This window comes from Camelus dromedarius, chromosome 4 (assembly GCF_036321535.1).
Source record: "Camelus dromedarius isolate mCamDro1 chromosome 4, mCamDro1.pat, whole genome shotgun sequence".
NCBI classification, from domain to species: Eukaryota; Metazoa; Chordata; class Mammalia; order Artiodactyla; family Camelidae; genus Camelus; species Camelus dromedarius.
Genome location: NC_087439.1, coordinates 66,616,537 through 66,644,001, shown reverse-complemented (window position 1 = coordinate 66,644,001; position 27,465 = coordinate 66,616,537). Strand labels below are relative to the sequence as shown.

At 39.2% G+C, this 27,465-nt stretch overlaps 1 non-coding gene across 2 annotated transcripts in view; it reads right to left on the bottom strand.

The window, feature by feature from the left end:
• The window catches only part of LOC105093564 (KLF transcription factor 7), a 205,647-nt gene that overhangs the window by 63,404 nt on the left and 114,778 nt on the right, over nucleotides 1-27,465 (bottom strand). For both annotated transcript variants that reach the window (XR_010380646.1, XR_010380647.1), the window contains exon 4: nucleotides 18,922-18,983. This is a non-coding gene — a transcript (KLF transcription factor 7). The remainder of the gene's footprint in view (nucleotides 1-18,921; nucleotides 18,984-27,465) is intronic.

Below are 27,465 nucleotides of genomic sequence, written 5' to 3'. Positions count from 1 at the left end.
TTTGAGCTGACTTTAGTAAGTACAAGGCCTGGAGCAAATCATACTGTGATTCCCTCCCCTGCTCTTACCCCAGTCTATAAATCTTATTATTGAAGTCAAACTTGATATAAACGTCTATCAAAAACATTCTTGAATGGAACAAACAAGCTTTTGGAAGCCCAGTCTAGGAGTTGTGAGTAGATCTGGTAGGAACAGTGGCATATATTTTGCCTTGGAAATGTAGGAGAAGGAAAGCTTCATGAACTGATGATTTATGTAAATTAGACCCAAGAATATCAAAATATTTAAATATGCCACCTGGCAGGAGTCACCGTCTTTCTGTCTTGACCCTTCTCATCCACTAAAATCCCTAAATGACTAACTCTCTAAGCCCCTCCCCAAATGTGCAACAGTCACCCCATGTCCCCTGACCTGAGGGAAGACTCTGACCATGTTATTTACTTCTATAAAAAAGGACATTGTCGCCTTCCTACCTCATCTCAAAGCTTTGCAACCCTCTGCTGTGTTGCGGTCTTGCCAAAAATGTTTAGCCTGAATCTTATCATGAGAGAAAAACACAGACAAATCCAAATCGAGGTATATAGATGCATTGTGTATGCAGGCACAAAGCTGGCAAAATGTTCAAACAATCATGGAGTCCAGTAAGGATTATCAGGATTATATTACTTTTTCAATTTTTCTGTAGGTTCAACTTTTTTCTTCCAAAAAATCCAAGGTGAACCTCTAAATGACACAGTGCTCAATCTGCTGCATATAGCAGTCCATGGATTAACTATAACAGTCAAAAATTTTTTTTCACACAAATATTTGGCACAGGAAATGAAATATTATTAAACCAATTTTAACAAAATTGGAGGATCTTTGTGAAAAACTAAATTCCCTTTATCAGGAGACAGACCCTCAAAGGAAAATAATGTCCATGGGACCAACTTCCTCATGAAGAGAATTTAGGGACAGTTCTTCCCTTCATGATAACAAATCCTGTTTAAATTACCTCATCAAAAGATGAAGGGTTCTCAGTTAACTAACTCAAAGATGACAAAATGGCAAATTTTCAGGAGGAAGCCTCTGCTCTAGATATGAGAGGACCTCAGAAGTAGTTTTATTAACTACATTAACTGGTAAATAGGTTTTCTGCAATAAAAATGACACCAAAAATGGATAATTTATTTTTGTCTAAGAAATGTTAGACTAAATTATATTTTAAATTTCTTGATTTAAGGTGGCCAGTTACAGATATTTATCTGTATAGATACATATACACACAGATACATGTGGCATGATACATGGCATGCCACTAAGTGCAATTCGTTAGATTTATTTACCACACTGTTTACCAGTTTTGTGCCCAAAGAAAATTATTAAACAACTTATAATTTTGTAAAAAGTATATTTGATGAGATCAACAAAAATAATAAACAAGCTGGATAGATTTTCATATTCTAATACAAGTTTATCTAGGCAATTACATATATTTATTTACAAATTTACATTATATATTCTGTATTTTGCTATATATTTATGTTCATGTTAGTTATTTTATTTTTACATAAAATTGCCTAATAGCCCATATCATAAGAGAGTAATAAGAAGTATAAGAAAGAAAAGATAAACAATGGGTAACACCATCACAAACTGTGTATTTATGAAAGGAAAATATGCAGGACATTGTGTATTTCCAACATGATTAACAAGGCTAATAATCTGATTCAGAAGCACGTAGTCCACGTAGCACACACTACTTAGGGCTCTCAGACTGATGATCAGAATAATAATCATAAGTAATTTTCCTGAATGCTTACCCAGTGCCAGGCACTACATTAAGCACTTTGCATATATTGTGTGTCTCCTTTAACCCTTATTTTGTAGAGGAAGTTCCTTATACTCAGAGAAGTTGAGTGATCTGCCCAAGGTCACACGTTTGATAAGTGGTCAAGCTGAGGTTCAAATCCAAGTGTCTAACTTAAGACCCCACACCCATGATCATTCCAGGCACTGCCTTGAAGTCTCTTACAAGTGGCCCAGAACAAGGAAGTGAGTGAGGACACTCACGCACAGGTCACATCACAACATGACAAAAACCGAATAGGTGTTCTGTTCTCCACTTGTTTTCCAGACCAAAATCTCAACTATAAGGCAGAAACCACACAGTACTATCTGCAGCCGAATTGCTTTGTTTGGGGAGCGAGTCATCTGACTCGGGCCAGCTACCCGCCACTGCTTTGCAGGATTCTAACACTCCAGCTCTGACTGAGCTAGCATCCCTCATCCTGTCACTGGCAAAGCCTGGGAAATAAAAATAGAATATGGGTAATGAAATAAAGTCTAACCTTTTTTTCTTTTCCTTTGTGCTCAGTCTAGTCTCACTTGTTCACAGGGGGCCGAGTGCAGAAGCCTTGTCCTGGGCACTTCGGTCCCGAGCTCCTAGTGTGAAACAGCCGCTCCAACACCTCAGCTCGGCACCGAGTGTGGGAGCGCCATGCACGACACTCAATTCAAGATGGTGACAGCGGGCGGTGTGCAGAGACACTGCTCCCGATCTGGAGCCGAGAGCAACGCGCCTGTGCCAGACCCTCGGGCGCTCTGCCCCCTCCCCCGCCGACGAGGCCCCCATAAAGCAGCCCCACAGTCAGCCCGTCTGGGAGACTGTGTCCTCCTCACACCTCTCCGTGCTCTGATCCAAGAGTAACGCTTTCCTTTGCTTCTGAACCAAACTCGGTCTGGTTCTGCTGTCCTGAATGACACCAGGCAGGAGGACCCTTGCTGGAGACCAACTCGGAAGGGTCAGTAACAGACTCCCGCCGAATCTACCCTCTGTGAGCTTGACCATGAGCAATGCTTTTGCCAAAGCATGGAAAGACCCTGCTCACAGAGAAAAGGCTTAACCTGGAAGCTAAATGGGGAAGAACCTTTCTCTTTCAAAGACCAGAAGTGCGGCTAAAGATGTCGGTCTTACCTGACTTGTGAGGTTGAGGGATAATGAAGAATGAAGAACACACCAGGGACTGGGCTTGGCACAAAGGAAACATGCAGTGAATGACTGTCATTGCTACATAGTTTTTATCCTCATGGTCTCTGTAACAGAGTTTAGTCATGCATCTGAAAAGATCAGTGTTGGACTCTAGTGCAGGGGAGAGGGGAGGGTTACTATAAATATAGTCTGAGAGTGGCAGACAGATGGAACCCTGGGGACCCACAGTTTGCTGGGAAAAACCCCAATTCTTCCAGCCCTTAAAGTAGTGGTACATAGAAAGGTGAAATCATTCACTGGACAAGTGGATTAGAACATGTGGCTTGTATTAGTGGGATCTTTGCCATCATAGCCTACACTGTCTCAGGCTGGATAAAAGCCATTATTTCATAATTCTACTATTAACTCAGCTACCAAATTTCCTCAAACTACACATTTTCCGTCAACTACAACATCCTTAGTTTGACATTGTAAGTATGAAAGAGCTATTTTCTAAGAAAAACATTTTTAAGTTGATATATCATTTTCAACACACCCTATATATAAAGCTTCTGTGTTTCAAGGGTTACTTAGATTACTTTAATCTATTAAAAAGAAAAGCTAACATCATACTTTTGAATACTTCAGACTTCTTTCTCTTTGCTTTAATGATCTTCTTTTCTTCCTTTAGTTTTATCTCTGTTCAAAAGCAAAATTTTAAATCCTTTAAGTAAAAATTGGAAAAATTTCTGGGTTTCACACAGCACCTGGCTCATTCTTCAGAATATTCTTTGTTCTATTTTTTAACATACATTTTTAAAGGTAATAATATAATAAACTTTGACCTTTAAAATCTTCAAATAAATCATTATCAAGAGAAAGGACTATGTCATGAGCAGGATGGGAAAAAAATCTAGCAAGGGTAGGAAGTCATAGAAAAGTCCTAAAATGGAGTGTATGTGTGTGTGTGTGCTGTTGTTTTTGTTCTTGTTCTTTTGTGTATGTGTGTTTAAAGTGAGCAAATTTTGAGTAAAAAAGGTAAGAAATGAGAAAAGTGGTAAGCTGCTTCTGAAGTTCTTTCATAGGCAAAATTTTGTGAAGCAAAGGAGAAAAGAACTGTAAAAACCAGTGCAGTTCCCTGTGGCATCTGTTTACACATCAGGCTCTGACTATTGTAGGCATCCTATTGTCATTTGGGCTCCTTGTTCTCAGCCAGGAGGAGGTGGTGATGCTTTCTGTATTTCTCTTCCTTTTCCTTTATTTTTCCTCCTCCTTTCGTTCCTCCTCATCTCTCCCCTCTTTATTCTCCTCCCTTTGCTCTTATATTCAGTTTCTGATAGAGGATTTTTCCTGATTTCCCTACAAACATTGTTCCTTTTCCTGGTACAGATAATGTTTTGTTTGATCAAAGTAAAATCAGTGAATGAAAACTTCTGAAGCCAAAGTTTCTTCCATGTCATTTCATACTGAAATCTACAACAGGGTCCCTGAAGCTGTTTTCATGCTGAAACGAACATAGTCAACGAGCCAAGTCAAAGCCAATACAAGACGAGTTCAACTGCCACATATATCTGAGGCTAAGGGGAAATTACTTCTGAGAGAAGTAACGTGTTGGCTTAAATTCACTATGAAATATAAATGACTGATGTCAAATTCTTTGCGGAGGCAGAAATTGATGAAGGAGAGAGTAAGGAGCCCTCTAAGAATGGAGCGCTCAGCAGAGGGGAGAAAAATATGCAGAAAAAGGAGGCCAGAATGTTGAAGGTCAGCTATGCCTGCACTTCTACTTTGCCTTGAACTTGCTCGACCCTTCATAGATGTGTCAAAGCGTCCAGTTATAGTCATTCAAAATCAGAAAGCAAACACTTATCTCAGAAAAATGGAAAGTATCTACAGAATGTCAGGCAGTCATGGCCTAATTGAGTCTTGGGTTTGGCCCAGCCAACAACTCCCAACCCCAACTCAGCTGCTAAAACCCCTACCTGGGGTTGGGCAACAGCTGGCAGAGTTGGGCAGAGCCAGAATTTCTGAGTTTATCACAGGACAGTGTTTGGGCGCTCGCTCATCTCTTGTTCTCTGAGCAAGCAAGTGTTCTCACACAGGCTTTGTTGCGTTATGGAACACCTGCATTCTCCAAAATTTAATAGTCCTAATTTTGACTATTGCTGTCTAACTCCAGAAGTCCACGGTAAGATCCAGCAATCCTATCCTGGGCATATATTCAGAGGGAACCTTAATTCAAAAAGACACATGAACCCCAATGTTCACAGCAGCACTATTAACAATAGCCAAGACATGGAAACAACCTAAGAAGCTGTGGTATACTTATATAATGGAATACTACTCAGCCATAGAAAAGAATAAAATAATGCCATTTGCAGCAACACGGATGAACCTGGAGAATGTCATTCTAAGTGAAGTAAGCCAGAAGGAAAAAGAAAAATACACATGATATCACTTATATGTGGAATCTTTAAAAAAAAAAAAAAAGACAAATGTAAGTAATTACAAAACAGAAACAGACTCACAGACACAGAAAACAAACTTATGGTTACCAGAGGAGGAAGTGGGTGGGAAGGGATAAACTGGGAGTTTGAGATTTGCAAATACTAACTAATATATACATATATTATATAAAATATATATATATTATATATATAAATAATATATATATAAAATAGATAAACAAGATTATACTGTATAGCACAGGGAACAATATTCAATATCTTGTAGTAACTTATGTTGGAGAAGAATATGAGAACGAATGTATGCATGTTCCTATGTGACTGAAGTACTGTGCTGTACACCAGAAATTGACAAAACACTGTAAACTGACTGTAGTTCAATAAAAATTATTTTTTTATAAGTCCATAGCAAGAAGCAATTTTTCATTTTCTGAGCTCTAATTTGATGTTGCACCTTCTAGGGGAGAAAGATGGTTTGTGAAACTAGAATGCCTCATTGCCTCTTCCTCCCCAAAGCAGTAACTTATAGGAAGTAAAGAAAATTTTGCTTCCAAAGCTGTTATGGCATTATTCCCAAATTTGAAGATTACTAAAGGTCTCCTGACAAAATCTTCTCCATGAATGTCAATAGTAATATTATGTATTTATATATAATCATAATATCAATCCATTTATTGAATGTTTATTATGAATCAGAACTTTACATATATCAGCTCATTTGTAGTCAAAATAACCCTATAGGTCCTACTATATCCTACACATATATAGGTCATATATATATATATATATATATATATATGAGGACTGATCCCATTTTATAAGTGATAAAATCGAGATTCAGTGAGATTTAACTGCTAATTAGTGGCAACAGGAAGATATGAACCCAGGCAGTCAGTCTGACTTCAGAAGCCTGTGAGCTTAAGCACTACACTCAATGCCTCCATGTATGCCTCTAACCACTATCTAATGCCTCTACACGGATTCTTCATGATAGACCAGAAGCTCCTCACATTCAGCTTATGTCCAGATTTACTTCATACGCTCGGTGCCAAGGCCAGGCCTATGGGAAGATGGTCAACATATCTGGAAGTGAATGCATAGAGGAGCCTCCCTGGTTGGTACACAGAACACCCTCCTGCACCTTCCCATTATGTATCTGGGGTCACAGCTAGCTACAATACTATTGGAAAGATGCACTAAACAAGTCTCTGTAAATGTGATTTGGAAAAGTTCCTTTCTTCATATCTGGACCTTGTACTAACTTAAGGAGCCTTTGGCAGCATTTACTTGGAGCTAACATGCCTATTGCAATGGCTTTTAGACCATTAAATAGATGGCTTATCTCACCTTAATCAGAACGTCAGTCTCTCTCTCTCTCTTTTTCTCTCATATACACAAACACACACAAATACATACACACACACACACACACACACACACACACACACATATACAGACTCCATCTGCTTCCTTCTTGATTAAGGTTAGACTATACTAGGTGTGGTTCCCAAACTTCCCAAACAGAATAACTGACCCAACACTTTTCCCCTAAGCCTGCGTTCTTACTTCTTAAAGAGAAACAAGCTTGGAGAAGCGTTGGGAATTCCCTCTCTTTGCTTCCCCACATTCTTACCCTTGCAGGCTACTCTGGTTCCAAACGTGAACATTGCTCAGTATGGTCATTTCTGAAGCCCGAGGGAATTTTACCCACAAAGGACGCTATAGTGTTACCTCACCTACATGAGCAAGGCAAACTTGATTTCTCTTCAGTTGGCTACTACTCCTGGTGATGACGCTTTTAAAAGTGACTAGAGCCCCCTTAGAAAATTTCAAATGTATTTGGAATCTAACAACAGAATGCATTTTCTAAAGTTATGTATAACAAAGCTATTTCTCCACCAGCTATTTCAGTGGATCAGAGTCTGCTTATTTCAGAAGCCCCAGGATGCCTTACGAATATTTGTCTCATTATCCCCATTATTTTCTCCTCTAGGGAACTGTCCCTAATAAACTTTGCTATGTCTCTTCTCCTGGCTAGTTTTAATATGAGCCAAGGGAAAGATTTCAGAGAAGCATGAGTTCTTTTCTGCCTGGGCTTGCAAAATTGTCTTGCTGCAGATGCATCTGTTAGTAATGATTGAGACAATCTGTGTAGCCTAAGACAACTTGTTGAGAGATGACTCTAAAGAGATCCTCTTCCAAGGAACATTTAACCTCTTAGTACCTTTTCATGACAGCAGGATCTTTAATTTAGTTGTTGCAGAAAAATAGAGGATGCCTTCTCACTAGCATAGCCATCTTAAAGTAATGCTTGCACCTTGAAACCAAGAGGACCTTGAGAAATTCAGGGCCCCAAAACTGTAAATATTACCTGAAAGGATATTTCAAGTACCATTTCAAATTCTTATCCTCCCTCAGGGGGCCTAGGGTGATTGAGTTGGATAAAGATCTTCTTTGAGAGGACTAGAATCCTTTGGCATTCTTTACATGGCCAAGAAGACCTCAAAACTAAAGCCAAATTCTTAGGATGCTGAGAAGCTCAGAAAACCTCTAAATTAGTTCTATAACCCACTTCTCCTCTTATCACCTTTTTGACTCAGTCTGAGAATAAAATCAACATAGTTTCTAGCTGGAGACTTAGAGTAGCCTAGGTTTGAATACCACGCCCAATGGCCTCAAGACAAAACTGGAGTCCTATTTCTTTTGTAGCCGTATTTGCTAGCGTGTTAGTTGATACAAAAGGCCACCCCACTCAAGCCAGGGATTATAGACTCTGAGAAGTATATGGCAACGTGCCAGGAGGACAAGAAGCCACAGGATAAACACTGTATATTTTCCTGGAGTGCCAATAATAGGGGAAACACCATTTTTTTAGAGCATTACAAACTATAGTAGTATGCAAACTTGGAGTAAAATGCAAAATTCACAGACTTTTAAAATAAAATAAATCATAAAACTGCACATAAATTTTGAGCTTGAGGCGAAAGCTTCCAAATCCTTCCCCGGATCTCAGGGGTCTAACTGTTTATTTTCCTCCTCCATTAGGGGCACTTTGATCAGCATTTGAGAAAAACTTATCTTAATGTACCTCTCCTAGAGACACTGACATTTTAAAAAGATACTCTTAATGAAAAAAAAAAAAAAACTGTTACCAAAAAAAGAGAGAGAGAGAGAATGAATTATGGAAAAGAAATATTTTCAGGTCTTTACAGTACATACATATTTATGGCATTAGTCCTCATTTTATGAAGGTGGAATCTGAGATCCAGAAGGGTTGAGAAATTTGTCCAACACCACATTAAGTGGCAAAGCCAAGGCAGGCAATGAATAGAAATAGTGAGGTAAGGAGATTCTTTTCCAAAGCCCCCATATCATTGCCCACAGTCAATCATTCACGTCACCTACATGAAAGAGTCCCCTGGATCTGCGATAGTTGGTACTAGAGCACTGCCATCCTGCTCTAGGGAAAACCCTTCCTACATCCCTGACAGCTCAGCAGCCAGACTCACAAAAGGAGAATGAGCTTAGGTTAATTCCCTCAAAAGATATTTCTCATTTTTTTCAAATTTTATTGAGATATAATTGACATATAACACTGTATTAGTTCATCATATTAGCGTACAGTGTGATAATTTGATATCCGTATACATTGCAAAATGATTATCACAGTAAGTCTAGTGAACATCTATCACTCATATAGTAACAATTTTTTTCTCATGATGAGAGTTTTTAAGATCTACTCTCTTAGCAACTTTCAAATATATGATACAGTGTAGTTAACTATAATCACCATGCTGTACATTATATCCCCAGAACTTATTTATCTTGTAACTGGAAGTTTGTACCCTTTGACCCCCTTCCCCCACTTCCTCCACTCCCTATCCTCCACCTCTGCAACCAGCAATCTATTCTCTGTTTCTATGAATTTGGATATTTTAGGTTCTACATATGAGTGAGATCATAGAGTATTTGTCTTTCTCTGTCTGACTTATTTCACTTAGCATAATGCCCTTGGGGTTCATCCTTGTCACAAATGGAAGAATTTCCTTCTTTTTTATGGCTGAAATTTGTATGTATATGACATTTCCTTATCCATTGATGGAGACAGGTTGTTTCCATGTCCTGGCTACAGTAAGTATTGCTGCAATGAACATTTGGGTTCTCAGAAGATATTTCTGTTGACCTCTGTTTATCCCTCCAGCCAGACTGAAGATAGTTTTGATGAGACGGACTTAACTACTCTTGGCAGTGGAAAGGAGGTCTTTGAAGGGATCACATGGAAATTAAAAAATGAGAAACCTGAGGATGCCTGACCATTTTAGCGCTCAGTCTCTGCTTCTCTCTGTGTCGCTCTCTGGGACTCTGAATCTTAAATATACCACTCTGTTTCTTCCTCAGTTTCTATTTCTCTCTGTCTCTGTTTTTTTCTTTTTCTTTCTATCGATTTTCTATATCTTCCTTTTCTACCCATTCTCACTGTAGTTGATCTGAAAAATATGCTTAAAGATCTAAATGTAAGAGTGAATACTATAAAACTTCTAGAGGAAAATGTAGGTAGAACACTCTTTGACATAAATCGAAGCAAATTTTGGGGGATCCACCTCTTAAAATAGAGGAAATATAAACAAATGGGACCTAATTAAACTCAAAAGCTTTTTCACAGCAAAAGAAACCATTGACAAAACAAAAAGACAACTTACTGAATGGGAGAAAACATTTGCAAATGCCATGGCTGATAAGGGATTAACATCCAACATGTATAAATAGCTCATACAACTCAACATCAAAAAAAAAAAACAATCCAATTTTTTTAAAATGGGCAGAAGAACTGAATAGACATTTTTCCAAAGAGGAAATGCAGATGGCAAACAGGAACATAAAAAGATGCTCAACATTGCTAATCATCAGGGAAATGCAAATCAAAATCACAATGAGAAATCACCTCACACCTGTCAGAATGGCTATCATCAAAAAGTCTACAAATAACAAATGTTGGCAAGGATGTGGAGAAAAGGGAACCCTTGTACACTGTTGGTGGAAATGCAAATTGGTGCAGTCACTGGGAAAAACAGTATGGAGGGTTCTCAAAGAACTAAAAATAGAATTACCATATGATCTAGTAATTCCACTCCAGGGTATACATCCAAAAAAACCCCAAAAAACAAAAAACACTAATTTAAAAAGATACATGCACCCCTATGTTCATAGCAGCATTATTTACAACTGCCAAGACATGGAAACAACCTAAGTGTCCATTAACAGACACATACACACAAATTTTGCCATTTGCAGCAACATGGATAGAATCAGAGGGCATTATGCCATGTGAAATAAGTCAGACAGAGAAAGACAAATATCATATGTTATCACTTACATGTGGAATCTAAAAAATAAAAAACTAGAGAATATAACAAAAAAGGAGACTCATAGATATAGAGAAAAAACTAGTAGATACCAGTGAGGAAGTGGGGGAGGAACAATTTAGGGGTTGGGAAGTGGGAGGTACAAATGACTGAGTATAAGACAGGCTCAAGGATGTATTGTAGAACACAGGGAATACAGCCAATATTTTGTAATAACTGTAAAAGGAAAGTAATCTTTAAAAAGTCTATAACAAAATTTTTTAAGAAAAATTGTATCATTTGCTAACAAGCCTGAGGATATAAGCATCACAATGTGTAATTAAAATATGCAAAGCAAGTGACAGCCCTAGTTCATTGCTTGGAGTTTTGTTGCATATTTATTAATTATAATTTAATTTGAAACATTTCAGCCTAGACTGTGAGATATTCTGCATATGCTAGTTAGTTTAAGCTTCCACTCCAGGGGCAGTCAGCTGCCTTAATGGAAAATCTATACTCCTGGGGGCCCAGTTAGCATCTTATTTGGAAGGACTCCTCTAGAAGCAGCTACTACAAATGTTTCTGTCTTCTGTATCTCAATCAGTACCCAAGGTTTTCCTAATTAGCATAGTGAATTTTAGACATATTTAAAGTGATGATTTATTAAATAAATTAATGGCTTTTTAGTTAGTGCACCATACAAGTCTCCACATATTTGTAACGCTACTCTCCTCAAATACCTCATTTTACAGAAGTAAAACCTGAGGTTCAAAAGGTTTAAAATGTTCTTTATTGGTGAAGTTAAATGTACTCAAAACATATAGATTGGCTAAAATATTTGAGACTCTCCACATCCCTGCTTACATAGGGTATCAGAATCTAGCTGGACCCAAAGCCTGTCTCTTTGAGATGATGCCCAGGGCTTGATCTCTGAATGGTCCCAGGTCCAGCCATTAGCCAGGAGGATTTCTGTTGTCTAAACTGTAGAGGAACAGAATCCTACCTCTGGAATATCACCATATTTGCCTCAGTGGACCTTTCATGCAAGTGGGGGTGAACACAAACAAAAAGATAGAACCCTGGGATGGCATCACGTTTGCAAAACAGATTGTATGAGCTACTTTGTGTCTGCCTGCTTCTCTGACTGTTTAATGTTCACATGTGCCCCAGAATTTGCCTTAAGACAGGTTGTCTTGAGGTCAGTCTATCAACTGATTGAAAGGTCGTGCGGGAATAACTCTCACCCACCTCAAACTTCTTCAAGGCTCCTGCAGTCTACCAAAGAGGACATGAGAGTTGTGCATTAAAAATAGGCTTGGGTTAGTTAATAACAACAATATAAAGAAACAGGCAAAGGCAGCTTTGTTTCATATTTCTGCTGCCTCCAGAGGACTCCGAGAAGAAACTCTGATAAGAACTGCTAATAATGACAATCCTGCACTAAGAGGCTGTGGGAAGATCTAGGTTCCCCATCATGATCACCAGTTATCTGTATGACTTTGGGGCAAGTCATTTAACACTCTGAGTCTCAATTATTGTGTCTGTAAAATAGGAATAATTGCTTACTTACACCAAGTGTCTCTTGAGTTTTAGAAATTATTATTCAAAGAAGTTGCAGCTTTGATTTCGGGGAAGGGTCACCTTCCACAACTTCAAAATGCTCCAACTTATTTTTTTATTTTAAATTATTGGAGATTATAGGTTTTCTGGATAGCAGTTTTACTGAGATATAATTTACATGCCATACAATTCAGATATTTAAAGCATTTAATTCAATGCTTTTTTAGCATATTCATAGTTACCCAATCATTACCACAATCAATTTTCAAACATTTTTTCACCCCCGAAAGAAACCCCATAACCTTTAGCTATCACCCCCATCCTCCCCCATTCATTTGCCTCCAGCATTAGGCAGCCACTGTTGAACTGTCTGTCTCTACTTTCTGCCTATCCTGGCTGCTTCATATAAATGAAATCACACAATATATGGACTTTTGTGACTGGCTTCTTTCACTTAGCATAATGTTGTCAAAGTTCATCCATGCTGTAGCATGTATCAGTACTTCGCTTCTTTTTATGGCCAAATAATATTCCACTGTATGAATATAACACATTTTATTCATTCATTCATCAGTTGATGGACATTTGGTTTATTTCTACTTTTTAGTTATTACAGGTAATGCTGCTATGAACACTTCATGTGCAAGTTTTTGTGTGGACATATGTTTTCATTTGTCTTGCATATACACCTACAAGTGGAATTGCTAGGTTCTACTCCATATGGCATCTCTAAGTTTAATCTTTTGAGGTACTACTAGACTATTTTCCAAAATGACTGTAACACTTTACAGTCACTTACAGGATTCTAATTTCTCCACAGCCTGACAACACTTGTTACTGCCTGTCTTTTTTATCATAGCTGGTGTGAGGTGGTATCCTATTGTGGCTTTGATTTGCATTTCCCTGATAGTTAATGATGGTTAGCATCTTTCCTTGAGCTTGTTGGTCTTTTGGTTATTTTCTTTGGAAAGGTGTTTACTCAAATCATTTGCCCATTCTTAAATATGGTTGTCTATTATTGAACTGTAATAATTCTTTATATATTCTAAATACATATTTTAAGTATACTTATCAGATATATGATTTGGAAATATTTTCACCCATTCTGCATGTTGTCTTTACATTTCCTTCATAGTGTACTTCAAAGAATAAGTTTTTAAAGAAGTCTAATTTATCTTTTCTGCTGTTGTTGTTGCTAGTGCTTTTGGTGTCATATCTAGGAATCCATTGCCAAATCCAAAGTCACAAAGATTCACTTCTATGCTTTCTTCTAAGAGTCTTATAGTTTTAGCTTTTACATTTAGCCCTTTGATCCATTTTAAGTTAATTTCTGTACAAGTGTAAGGCAGAGATCCAACTTCATTCTTTTGCATATAGCTGTCCAGGTGTACCAGCACCACTTGCTGAAAAGTCTGTTCTTTCTCCATTGAATGATGTTGGCTTTTTTCTCCCAAAAAACTAGCTGACTGTAGATTTACCTCTGGGCTCTCATTCCTATTCCATTGATCAATATGTCTATCCTTATCCCAGTACCATACTGCCTTAATACTGTTGCTATGTAGTAAGTTTTGAAATTGAGAATATAAGTCTTCCAACTTTTTCTTCTTTTTCAAGATTATTTTGATTATTCTGGGTTCCTTATATTTCCAATTAAATTTTCAACTCCTTTCTAAAATTTCAAAAAGAAAAACTCTTCTAGTATTGGTGGGCTGTAAGATCTATAAATGGATTTTGATTTTTTTTTTTTTTTTTTGCCTTCTGGGGACTTAGAAGCAAAGAAATCAAAATTTCTATAGTTATGTGGCTTCTATATAGCAAGAATTTCTGCAAAACAAGTTCATCCAACTGAATATTCTTTAAATATCCTCTTGCACTGTTTATCCTCCTCTTTCCTTAATGAGAGATCCTTTCAAACTGTTCAGCTTGAGAAGCTTTGCCTGCTAAGAATGATCTTAGCCACATACTTGGCCACATCTCCCTTAATTTCAAGCTTCTAGAGGTTGTCACTCGTTAGAGAAGCAGAGGCAACAAGAATAGCCTAGTATCAATTACCAATCTGAAGAAAAAAAATATACACATATATATTTTCAAGAAATGTGGGAGATGCCAAGATGGCAGAGTAGAGAAACTCACAGCTAGCCCTATTCCACAAATACACCAAGAATTACATCTACAAACCCACTGAATCGCACAGAACACCTACTGAACTCTGGCAGTGCCTCTCATTTCGAAATATGGGAAGATTCTCACAAAATCTGATAAACAGCAAGTTCATACTGTATAGCACAGGGAACTATATTCAATATCTTGTAGTAACTTATGGTGAAAAAGAATATAAAAACGAATGTATGTATGTTCATGTATGACTGAAGCATTATGCTGTACACCAGAAATTGACACAACATTGTAAACTGACTATACCTCAATAAAAATATATATACAAAAAGAAAAAAAAAAAGAAAGAAAAAAACAATTGTTCCCTGAAACCACTCTCTTATTTTGAATTCTTGATCTGGGCATCACCTAATTAAAAGCTGTATGCCCTTACCCGCCTCCTTCATCCCCCACCGGGTAATGCACTGGTCTCAAGAATCCATCTGAGCACAGGGAAATATACACAAGATCTTATGGTGGCTCACAGAGAAAAAAATGTGACAATGAATATATATATGTTCATGTATAACTGAAAAATTGTGCTCTACGCTGGAATTTGACACAACATTGTAAAATGATTATAAATCAATAAAAAATGCTAAAACAAAAACAAAAACAAAAACAAAACAAAACAAAAAAGAATCCATGTGAACCACCACCAACCCCTCAAATGAGCATATTGAGAGGCAAGGAAATGGTGTTGAAAGCAGTGGAGACCTGCAGAGAGAGGAGAGGAAAGGATAAAGAGCAAGATTAGAGCAGAAACCAATAGGAACAGAGATGGGAAGAGAAAGAAGAGGGGAAGGGAAAGGGGAGCTCAGAAGGGGAGAGAGAAGCATATGGCAGGTATCAATTATTTACCATTTATGCACAATAAAAAAAAATGCACTTTAACTGCAGGAAGAGCACCAAATCCACTCAATAACCATTTAAAAGCATATGGAAATAAAATACCGCCATTTAAAGGGCTATAATAAATGTGCAATGCTCTATGTAATGCCCCTGAAAGAATACAAGTGTTAAACCTTGGTAAATTACACTTAAAAGTAAGTGTAACATAAAAACGAAATTAGGCATACAAATAACCTTACACTTAGGCATTTTTTAAAAGTCTCTTTCAAACAGTTAATTAGAAAAGCCTCTAAGGAGCATAACTTTTCTTCTCTCATATTCTCTTCTCCTAACAATAGAGCCAACCGAACAGCAGGACCAAATAAACATAGATTCAGGATGCAGAGAAGGTCTGCATTATGTCACCTGCCCTGGAAAAAGAAAAATGGGGGAAGGCAATAAAGAGAAGGCACTGTCAGAATTGTTCCCTTCACTTATTAGAGAGCTGAATGAAACCCTTTAAATATGGGTCACAGAAATATGTAGATGTCATCAGAGGCTGTTTCCCAATTGCAAGCTTTAATAGCTTCAATGTTCTCTTCAAAATGCAATAAGCCAATCAAAAAGTACTATTAACCTCATGTGCCCATTCTTCATTAACATCTGCTGTATAATAATATAGTCATGTTTCCAGTACACCCGGCCCCACATGTTCCAGCCTTCAAAGGGAGAGAATCAAAAAAGTTTGGCTCCAAGAAGGCCATAGCCATTAGATACCAGACTAAAGCAGGGACAGGGTAGGGTGAGGCTGCTGGTGGAATCTGCTGTGTTCCAGCCTGCGAAGTCCACACAAAAGTTCTAATCACAAACAAGAGTCCTCTCAGCAGTCGATGAGTATCACATGTCTTTTCCACCCTGTCCAGTCAGCCCCCAAATCTTCTCCCATTTGTAGCACAGCACATAACACCTGCGTAATCTCATGAATGTTGCCACTTGGGTGCCCCAGGAAGCCGACTCTCAGACAGAGACTAGTGTGCAGGACACTTTTAGGGGGTGCTCCTGGGATACAACAACTATGGAAGGAAGGGAAGGAAACAAAACTGGGCAGAGAGAGAAGTCGGGATGCAATGCAGTTTCAACAGACATCTCAGCCGACCCTCTGCGGAGTTCTGAAGATGACTCCACTCAACACTGTTCCATATGGGTGAGAGGGCCAAGGAACCCTACCCTTCCATGAGTCAGTCATTGGATGCAGTTGCCCCAGGAAGAGGTCATGGCCTTATACCAGCCTGATCTCCCTACCCAGAACAACCTGGGGCTGACAACCCAGAAGGGGCTAGCAGCTTGGGGCATCAGACCTCAGGAAAGAGAGAAGATCTAAGCAGCACATGCCCACATCCACCATAGCAAGCAAACAAAAAAGGCCTTTTCCAGTTCATCTATTCATTCGGAAAACATTTGTTGCGTCATCTCAGTGGGCACGGCACTGATCTATGAGGACTGATTCGTGTTTCCAGCACGCCTTCCCACATAGAGCACAAAGATCTTTATACTCATTGTGTCTCCCAAACTTTCTGTGAGGCAATACTGTATCAAGGACTCATCTGCCCATTTTACACACAGGAAAACTGATGGAGAAAAGTGATCAGCTAGAGTCTTTTCCAGGAAAGCCCTCCAGTATTTGAAAGAAAAAAGGCATCCTGAGATGATAGCAAACCTTGCCTACAAATGTGGACAATCCACTGACTTGGGGTTACAGATGGACAGGAAAAGGAGAGATAGAACTAATGAGAAATTTCCTGAGCTCTGGATTCTTTCCTCCTCCCTGTCTTCTTTCTATCTTTGCAGATGCCGGAGGGCAAGATTTGGTCCATAAATTATACTCTGATCCCATTTTCTAAATTTCATTAAAAATATTTTTTTCTCTTTTATCTGAAAATTCCTTTTTCAACTCTCATAAAGACACTCCTGGGTCAGTCTTATTACCCAATAAGTAACCTGCTACTGTTCACACTGACGATAATCAAGCCTGCGCCACTATGCTAACAATACACCAAAGTGTGCCACAGACCACCAGCGCTCACCCTCTTGTGTCATTGCACTTAATTAATAAGTGGAACAAAGATTGCAGAAAAGGAAGAGATTTGATTATGCAGCATTGTAATGGCACTCTAGTCTCCTGCAAAGGCTGAGTGGGGTCTGCCCCCTTAAAATCTCCATTTGCTCCACCATTGCACCATGGAAATGTCAGCACAGCTCCCCCCACAGCCCCCTCCCCGAGGTGACCTTTAGCTGCATCTCTCAGTAATACTAACCCATTAGTCATGCCTGGGTCAGTGATGTGTCAATAACAGAATAATTATTGAAGAAAGCCTTAAGAGGAAGGACAGCAGCCTCGATTCAGAATTAGCTCGACCCAAACCGGCACCACGGCTTGTTGAATAAATGAATGGATGTCGAATAAATGGTCCCTTTACATCTGGAGACCTAAAGACTGTTGATTCCATTAATCCAGGAGGTTATTTGTAGCTGCTAAATACCTTTTTAGACCAATAAGTGGCATGGCTTTTACTCCTGCTGACTACAACCCACCCTTTCTAGTAGAACAAATTTACTGTATTCAATGGTTGTGGCATTTTGAAAGGAAGTCAGTCAGCAGCGCTGTTGGCTCGCCTGCGCCTTTTGTAGGGGCAATGGATACAGAGAACCTCTCCCCACACATGGGAGAGACAATCTTGAGATCTGAAATTAGAGATGCTTCCAAACTGTATGCTAGACCTCTTGTAGAAACCACACAGTGCGGCGTGGATAAAATAAATGAGGGACAATGAGAGAGGCAGTGTGGCTTAAGTGCCAAGGGGGAGCACAAAGGACAGAGGCACACCCAGGGAGAACGCCCTGCAAGGACTGGAGTTATGCTGCCACAAGCCAAGGAACTACCAGAAGCTGGGAGAACGGCCTGGAACAGATCCTTTCTTGGCTCCCTCAGAGAGAGTACGGCCTTGCCGACACCCTGATCTTGGACTTCTAGCCTCCAGAACTGTGAGACAATAGGTTTCTGTTATTTAGTTTATCGTACTTTGTCACAGCAGCGCTAACAAACCAATGCACTGGGGTAATAACCTGCAGCCAGCAGGCCCCGTATGGAAGTCTGTCCTTGTCATTCACTTGTGTCATCTTGGGCAAGTTATTTAAGTTTCTTACCCCTCTACTTCCTACAGAAGCGAGACAGTAATACATGGCCTACCTACCTCACGAATCTAGTGTGGGAGTCAAAACCTCACGTACGTGAAAGCACTTTCCAAACTCTAACAGAGCATTATGTACATTGTATATGACATAAAAGGATCTAATATGACATTCTGTATGGTGGCACTTCCCATCCCTAAGGTATGTACAAATTAGTGTCTCCAAGATTCTATAAAGAGAGCTCCAAAAGTGTTCAGAAAATAAACAAATGTATGAAAAACTCCCTCTCGCTAGCCTAGACAGGCAGGATGGATCTGAGTAGGGAATGGGAAGCCTGCTGAGGTGAAAAGGAGAAGCCAGATCTAGAGTTACCTCTTCCTAATATTAGAGCCCAAATGAAAATGACAGCTGAGCAAGGGAAATAACATACCAAATAGGCACCAGCAAGGACCAGCTGCCCAAGATCCATCCATCCCACAGGAGCAAAGAGGCCTAGGGAAAGAGAGAGAGCTGGGGTTAAGGAATATAAGTACAACACTCAATGGCAGCTTCTAGAATGTGACAGTCTTCATTAGAAGCCATATATAATATTTTTTATGATTTTTTTAATAAGCAGATATTTCTTCTATATTCAGTTGCAACCAGAAAAAATCCTATGGTCCTTCAGTTCCAACTATTACATGAAGCTGAATTTTTTTAAAAGTCCAAGAAACAAAATGACAATCCATTGACAGTATGTGCGTGCCTTGATATGATATGATGAAATTGGCACTTTACCTCTGTGGTCTTCCTCCAGGTACTACAACCCTGGTCTAATCATAGGAAAAACAGGAGACAAATAGAAGGATATCCTACAAAATACCTCCCCAGTACCCCTCAAAATTGGCAAGGTCGTCAAAAACAAGGAAAGCCTGAGAAACTGCCACAGCCAAAAGGAGTCTAAGGAAACATGACAGCTAAATGTCACGTGGTACCCTGGATGGGATCCTGGAACAGAAAAAGGACATTAGGGAAAAACTAAGGAAATCTGAAGAAACTAGGGGCTTTAGTTAATAATAATATATCAATATTGGTTCATTAATCATAACAAATGTACTATACTAATGTTAAGATGTTAATAATAGGGGAAACTGGGTACAGGTATATGGGAACTCTGTACCATTGTCTCAGTTTTCCTGTAGAGCTGAAACTAGTCTAAAAAATAAAGTTCATTAAAAAATTTTAAAGGCAATCCAAATATTGCTTTCATCTTTTGAAGAATATTAGAAGAAATCATATTTGTCTTATAAAAACACTTCTTTAAAATCCCCTTTTCTCTTTTCTTCAGATATTACACAACCTAAAATTTCTCCAGGGCTTCTTGCTCTCTCAAATCTCTACACACACATATGTGCATATGTGTGCACACACACATACGCTCTGCCTGAAAGCCAGAAACCATGGCTTTTTGTCTCTCATCTTTCCTTGCTGATACAATGCTATCTCCACTGTCACCATTCCCCACCTGCTGGCCCTTCCTGAATGTGTCACCACCAAGACTTCTGTCCAGCCAACTAGTCACAGCCCCTCTGGAAACCTGGATGACACAGTAGTTTCATGTACCTGTTCTTCCTTTGCTGCTTGTGGAAAAAAAAAAAAAAAAGGCATAAAGCATTCCCTGGAATGTGTAGTTCTTCTCCAGGTCTGTCAGATTCTCTTGTAAGCAATTCTAGTGGAGGATGTGTAACAAATAAAATTTTCTACCTCAATATGTGATAAATATTTTAAAATACAAAAAGTAAACATGTCACTAATTTCATTCTCCTACTACCTAGATATATGAACTAGTGTTGAGTTTTTAAAAATTGGCGATACCAGAAGACTATATACAAAACTGGTACTATTTCATAAAGCTCAAAAATAAGCAGAGCTAAATATTGTTTAGACATACTGAATAGGTGATAAAACTAATTTTTTATATTTTATCATATATATATATATATATATATATATATATATATATATATATATATATATATTCTTTGGTATTTATAAAATAAAAAGATGTATTTTTAAAAGATAATTAGAACCCTAATGATTTACTATATCAGTCAGATTCCTCCAGGCAAGGAAACCAAGCTTAGCTTATTTATGCAGAAAAAGAACTTATTAAGAAGATATTGGGTGGCTCACAGAATAGCCCTGGGAAGACACTGCTAAACACAGACACTACAGCTTACATCTCCAAGCCACCAACACAGGACACTGATAAGAGCACTAAAACCTCACCACACTGCCCTTCAAAACTGGATAGGGGGACAGCTGCTGCCACCAGGTCCCCTTGTGACTCCTGCTTCTTCTCATCTTCTAGCTCTAGTTTCCAACTCTGGGTGGGGAATTCTGATTGGTGGAGCCCAGGTCATGTGCCTGTGCCCTATCTGCAAGGGAGGCTGGAAAAGTGCTTGGCTTTTATGTAGGAGGCAGTCTAAGCCTCCCTAAGACTCATAAAGTAGTGAATCTTCCACACAGAGATAGTGATTTTAGATACTAGATGTCAAAACAGTTGACAAATGTCCATCTCATCTTTTCCATATCAACATACATTCTTCTTCCCATGCATCTGCTTTTTTAAAATACGGTGGCTTAACACAATGTAACTATCCCTCATATAATCAATGAACTATCACCTTATGCGCAAAGTGTGGAGACCACCCAAAGACCCAAAGTTTCATCAGGCCCTGCACCCAGTTTCAAGTGCAAGATCACTGAGTGTTCATTCTTACACTAGTCCCATCATGATCTTCTCCTGATATTCTGCACCCTCTAAACCAAAGTATTAAGCTAATTCCTATGAATTGACCCTATAAACATAACAGAGGAAACAGAAAAGAAGGAAGAAGGAAGGAGGAAGAAAATTAAAGTGTAAAAATGCATGTTTAACTCAATCAAAAAGAGTCAATAGGTGGTACTTACAGATACCTACCCAATTCCCTACCCATTCTAAGGTCCCTCTTCACCCGAACCTCAGTTAGGGATTCTTGACCTCACTGAGTGATCCAGAGCTTCACTCCTGAGAGACCTGAGTCTTTGGTGGTCCTATCTGTACAGGATGATTGAGTCTTCCATTAACTTTTGCCTCTGGGTGTCCACCCTCCTCCCCGTCTCTCTCCCTCTGTAGCAGTGATCCCATTTTCCTTTTAGTGTCAAGATCAGTCAATCCAGTAACACTATATCCCCTCTCTGGCCTTTTCACTCAGTGGCATGAAGCTGTAACTGGAGTCTCCAGCGTGGTGGTGTTTTCACAAGTATATTATGTGTCCAGGGCTGCTGTAACAAATTACCTTGAACTTGGTGGATTAAAACAGCAGACACTTATTCTCACACAATTCCACAGACTGTGGAAATCTTTTCTAGAGATGTGTAAAGTCAAGATATCAGCAGAACCATGCTCTCTTCAAAGGTTCCTTGGCCCGTCCAGCCTCTGGTGGTTCCAGGTATTGCCTGGCTCACAGCAGCATAACTCCAGTCTCTGCTCCTGTTTTCATATGGCCTTCTCCCTGGTGTGCCTCCATGTCTCAAATCTCTTCTTCTTTCTTATAAGGACACAAGTCATTGGATTTATGGCCTACCATCTAAATCTGAGATGATCTCATCTTAAGAGTCTTAACTGAAATACAACTGCAAAGACACTATGTCCAAATAAGATCATATTCATAGTTACTGGAAGTCAAGATTTGGACATATTTTTGAGGGGGACACAACTCATTACAAAGAGCATCAACACAGACACACAAATTCTCTAACTCTGGGTTCATTCTGAGACTTCTAACTATATTTCTGTTCCCCAAACCTCTAAGTCAACAATCTTTCATTCTTCTTGCCAAGTCCCTACCCAACCTGCAAACCATTATACCTGCCCATGAATCAGGGTATATCCTTATCTCAGGCTCCCTCCATTCAGACAAAGTGGGAAATGAGATGTAATGAACTGAAGGGAATGTCTACAAGCCAGATCCTCACCCCAAAATGGAGGAGGACCATGAAAGAAGCTGCACGGAACTTGCTGCCGCTCCAAATAGACAGGACAACTGATATTCCACAAGTGATGCTATTCAAGATGCCCTAAGCCAGTCAGCGATTATTAGAGATTAATATTTGTAGATCGTTCAGATTTGGAACAACTACGCACTAAAGTGATTAGTTTGTTGGAGACACAGGGCTAACATACACCCCACTCTATGCAGTGGGACTTCCCCTGAACATATAAGTATTTTCACTATTCTGAAAAGAAGCCCACCCTCTGGCCTTGAGTGGCTGAGGGCTAGGTTTCCGGAAAGGTGGTTTTCAGCTTCCAAATACAACCCATTTTCTATTACATTGTATTGCCTCCCACAATATCCCCTAGACAAGGGTAAATTCGGCCTACCCCCAATGATGGGCCATATTCAAGTATCACATAGTCATGTGCTGAGAAAATATTTAACTGTACTTTTCAGGTCAGCATTTTTCTCCTCATCCTCACAGATTATTGGAATTTTAGAAAAATGAGACCAAGAATAGAAGAGACCTTTTTGTTCCATTACTTCTGAATCAAGAAGACCTTACTATCCTCCTCCTTCGTATTTCTTTTCTCTTTACTAAGAAATTTGTCACTCATGCTGTTTCTCTGACAATCAATTCATTGATCTTCACTATTCCACTCCAGGAATATTTGAAATGCAAATAAGGTCACAGGTCTCTTTTCCACTTAAAAAGGGTCATTCAGAAACAGTAAAACAGTGCAGTTCTATAAATCTCCCATCTTTCTAGTATGTGTGCATACCACTCTTTATTCTTCCTTAATTTTTCTCTTTGTCAAAGCAGAAAAATAAACTGTTAGCAAAAGCATACATTAGTTAATCTTCCACAACACAGGAAATCACTATACTGGAAGAATCTTTATTCATTTGACTGAAACCCTTCAATTTCTCAGACACTAAACATCAGCAGACTTAGCAAAGCTCTTTGTATCTATCATCTACTCATGCATCATTCATGTAGAAGGTGACCTGGGTCCCATTAGTTGACTAGCTGATCTGAATCTTTCGGGTTACTCAGATAAGTCATTTCTAGTAGTCCTCCTTTTAAAATTAATGGAATAGAACAGAATACATGCTACTTAAAAGAATACCCTGCTGGGAATTTCTCACTAAAGTGGGGCTAATTCTTTTCTGTATTTCCCCTTTCTTTCCCACCCTTATTTCTGCTTTCATTCCAAAGGGCTATATTTCTGAATTTATTTCAGATCCCGGAGTACAGAAGATCAATGTCAAGGCCCCAGCTGGGACTGAACACACATGAATTTGAATCAGTACCCGCCCTCTGGTACAAAGCCTCCTTCTCTCAAAGTGCTGTCTTTCTGCCCAAGGCCTTTGGTTAAGCCCCATGAGAACAATGACCCAGTCACTCCTTGGAAGTCCTGTTGATCAGAGCCTAACAGATAGTCAAGGTTTTCCCTATAACACCCTACAGATAGGAGTAATTGCTCATTTCCTTATTTGCCATGCAATTATGACTAGCCCCAAGTGTGGTCATGGTTAAAAAAAAATGTCTTGGGAGAGTTAAATAAATGGTCATTGTTCTGTTTAAAAGTCCTTCTGTGTACCCCATAAATTGCAGCCAGAGTTCAAATTCTGAAGCTTAACAAAGTCCCTAGTGGTTGGCCGCTGCCTACTTTCTACCATCATCTCCCACCCCTTCCACATGCGTATTTCACTTCCACCATCCTAAGCTGCTTGGTGTCTCCCGTGTTTCTGCATTGGTGATGGCTGGGATGCCCTCAGCCCCTCCATCATCTAATAACTCTTACTTATCCTCCAGTATCAGTTGAAGCTTATCCCCCAGGAATCCTCTGACACCCCCACTCTGATCTAGGTATCTCTGCTCTTTGCTCTCAGTTGCCTTTTGCCTACCTCCAAAATAGTACTTACAACACTGTCATGTAGTAAATGCTCATTCACTTACCTGTCTGCCATACTAGTTCAGAGCTTCTTCTTTTCTAGTCAAGAAAAGCATAACTTTTTGCCAACCAAGTCTGTGTTCAAGAAATGGCTGTTGGGACTGCCTGGTATTTAAAATGAGAATGGCCACCCTGACCAAGAATTGATGTTGTATTTATTAATATCCTCAATACCAGAATTTTTTAATTAACTAGGTGATTTATCATATGGTGCAGGCCTAAGAATAATTCACATTATTCAATTAAATTATTTATATGTAAAAGTTATTGTAGTTTAAAATTTTTTAATTGTTTTAATTTTCTTACATGCATTCTTTAAGTCACAACTGAAGTTCTGAAAAACTGCTTTTAGCTGCTGCCTTACAATCTGATCATCTCAACCAGTAGCAAAACAACACCGTACTGAGGAATTATTTCAGTGCTCTGTGTTTCATGCTGTAACATCTTCCTCATGTCTCCAGACACAATAGTTTTTGCTTTGTTTCAGCCCCCTCTATAATCATAAACTTTTCTACCTCTTCACTGGGTTCCTGTGTAATTTCTTTATTAGTCAAAACCCAGTTGCAAGTGTCAGAAAATACAGGTCAAACCATCTTAAACAGGACAAACTGAAAAAGAGGTGGGGGTGATTTTCCTGGGACATATAACTGAGCAATTTAGGGCATGCAGCTCCATTCAGGGGTTGAATAGATGATGTCAGGAATCAGCCTCTTTTCCTCTTTGTTGATTTTATTCTCATCAGGCTATGTAACAAGAAGAAGGGATGGTCTCATCCACAGCTCTAAACTTACATTGCCCTTTCTGCTAGCAAGTTTCATAATAAACTATCAGGTTCCAGAGAGTTGAAGCAAAAGTCACAAGGGGAATCTCATTGGTCCGGCTTGAGTCACATGCCCATCCCTAAACCAACTGCTGCAGCCAATGAGATGCATTAGTCTGCTTGGCTAGGCTGGGTCAAGTGCCAGGCCCTGGACTGAAAGTAGGTCAGCCCCATTCAAAGAAGAGGGATGAGATTCCTCATAAGACAGAGGAATCCTATTACTAGAAAAAGGGAGAAAAGAAAAGTATGCTGGAAAGACCAGAACTAGTGACAGATCCTATGTCTCCCCTCCTCCCAGTATTCTGAAAAACAAAAAGGAAAGGCATTCCTTAGTATTCTCTAAACATTTCTGCTGAAAAGCCACTCATCACAAGGGTAGAGTGTATCAGTCAAGATTCTACCAAAGACATAGAACCAATGAGATACATGCAGATTTTATATATGTGTGTGCATTTACACACGTATAAATACATACATATCCAGTGTCTGGTGAAGGCCCACTGCTTGTGATGTAGATGGCTATCTTCTTGCTGGGTCCTCACATGGCAGACAGCAGAAAAAGCAAGCTCTCGGGTATCTCATCTTATAAAGATACTAATCCCACTCATGAAGGCTCCACACTCATAACCTAATTACTTGCCAATAGCCTCACCTCCTAGTACCATCACACAAGGGTTAGGATTTCAACATGTGAATTTGGGGGGGGCACAACATTCAGTGAAAAATAGGATCACATTCTCTTTGATCTCCCCTCACTCAGTTCTTCTCTCTCCAACACAGCCAAGTGCCTAGTACCATGCACAAAATAAATACTTAATAAATATATGTGAAACAGATACATGAGCAAACCGCACTTTAAGTATCTCACTTGCCCCACCAAATATGAAAGATTACTACTTTTCTATTTGTGCAGCTTCTACCACATTGAGTAAAATATTACATAAAAAATATTTTGAATAATGCAAAGCGTCCAACAATCTATAAAATAAATTTTCCATTAATAATAAAGATTTTACAGCAATTCATATGTTCAGTCTTACAATTAGAATTCCCAAATGCAATGAAGTTTGTAATTTTAATTAACTTACAAGCTTTTTGTATGGCACTGTGCTAGGTGCTTCTGAATGTTTTTATCAGGAGACTAGCATTAAGAGAAGGGAAGACTAATTCAGTCATGGTAGCATGCAGGATAGATTGTAGAGTGAAATGCTTTAAGGCCAACAGATTTTAGGATTATTGTAATAATCCAAGGCTGAAGGAGGATAGTGACAGTGAAACTGGAAAGGGAGGATGGATTTTAAAAGACACGGCAAGGGAAAAGTAGAGGCGATTCAGGTTAATCAGTTGCTATGGGAGAAAATTCCATAGGCTTGTGGTGAGAGAATGATGATGCCTTAACAAGTCTGGAGATGGAGCTGCAGTGGGAGGTATTTTGATGAATTAGTTTTACACTCATTAAGTTTGAAGTTCCAGAAACATTCAAGTCGACAATGTCTATTAGGCAGTTGATAATGTAGTAATGAGACTCAGAAGTCTACTAGAGATTCAGAATAGGCACTGCAGCATGATGGGCACCAGCAAAATCCAGTTTCCTTCAAATCCTGGCCTATGTGCCTATGTGTCTGAGTGACTAGACAGGTCATCTCCAGAGCATTTCCCAAGCAGAAGGTTCCTTCAGCCTGGGTTCTTCTGACTTTTACTTGAGTGACCTTCTACATCCATAACCTGGAATAGGTAAAAATCAAGGAGAGAGCAGATACTGTCTTCAAAGCAACTATGCCTCTTCAGCTACCACTGTTGTCATCTCCTGGTCACTAGGAGGTGCACCTTCCTCAGCAAGTCTCCATCAGCGCACTTACACCAGTCATACACAGTCTCTGCCATCTGTGTTCTAGCTTGACGGGGGCCACTAAGTTGGCTCAGCATATAATATGGTTCATGAATCGTGTTCACATTTAGGAAATAAAGATTTCCTGCTTAGGCCTACTCTCTGCCCTGAAGAACTATGCGTCTGTTAGGAAGACATAAAAACAAGTAGGTATGGACAGTATGTGGAGTAAAGGATGAAGGGATTTGACCTGCGTCTAGGGTTCAGGGAAAGCATATTTAAAAAGAGGGGCCTAATATATCCAGAGGAAACTCTAATTTGAAATGACACATGTACCCCAGGGTTCATA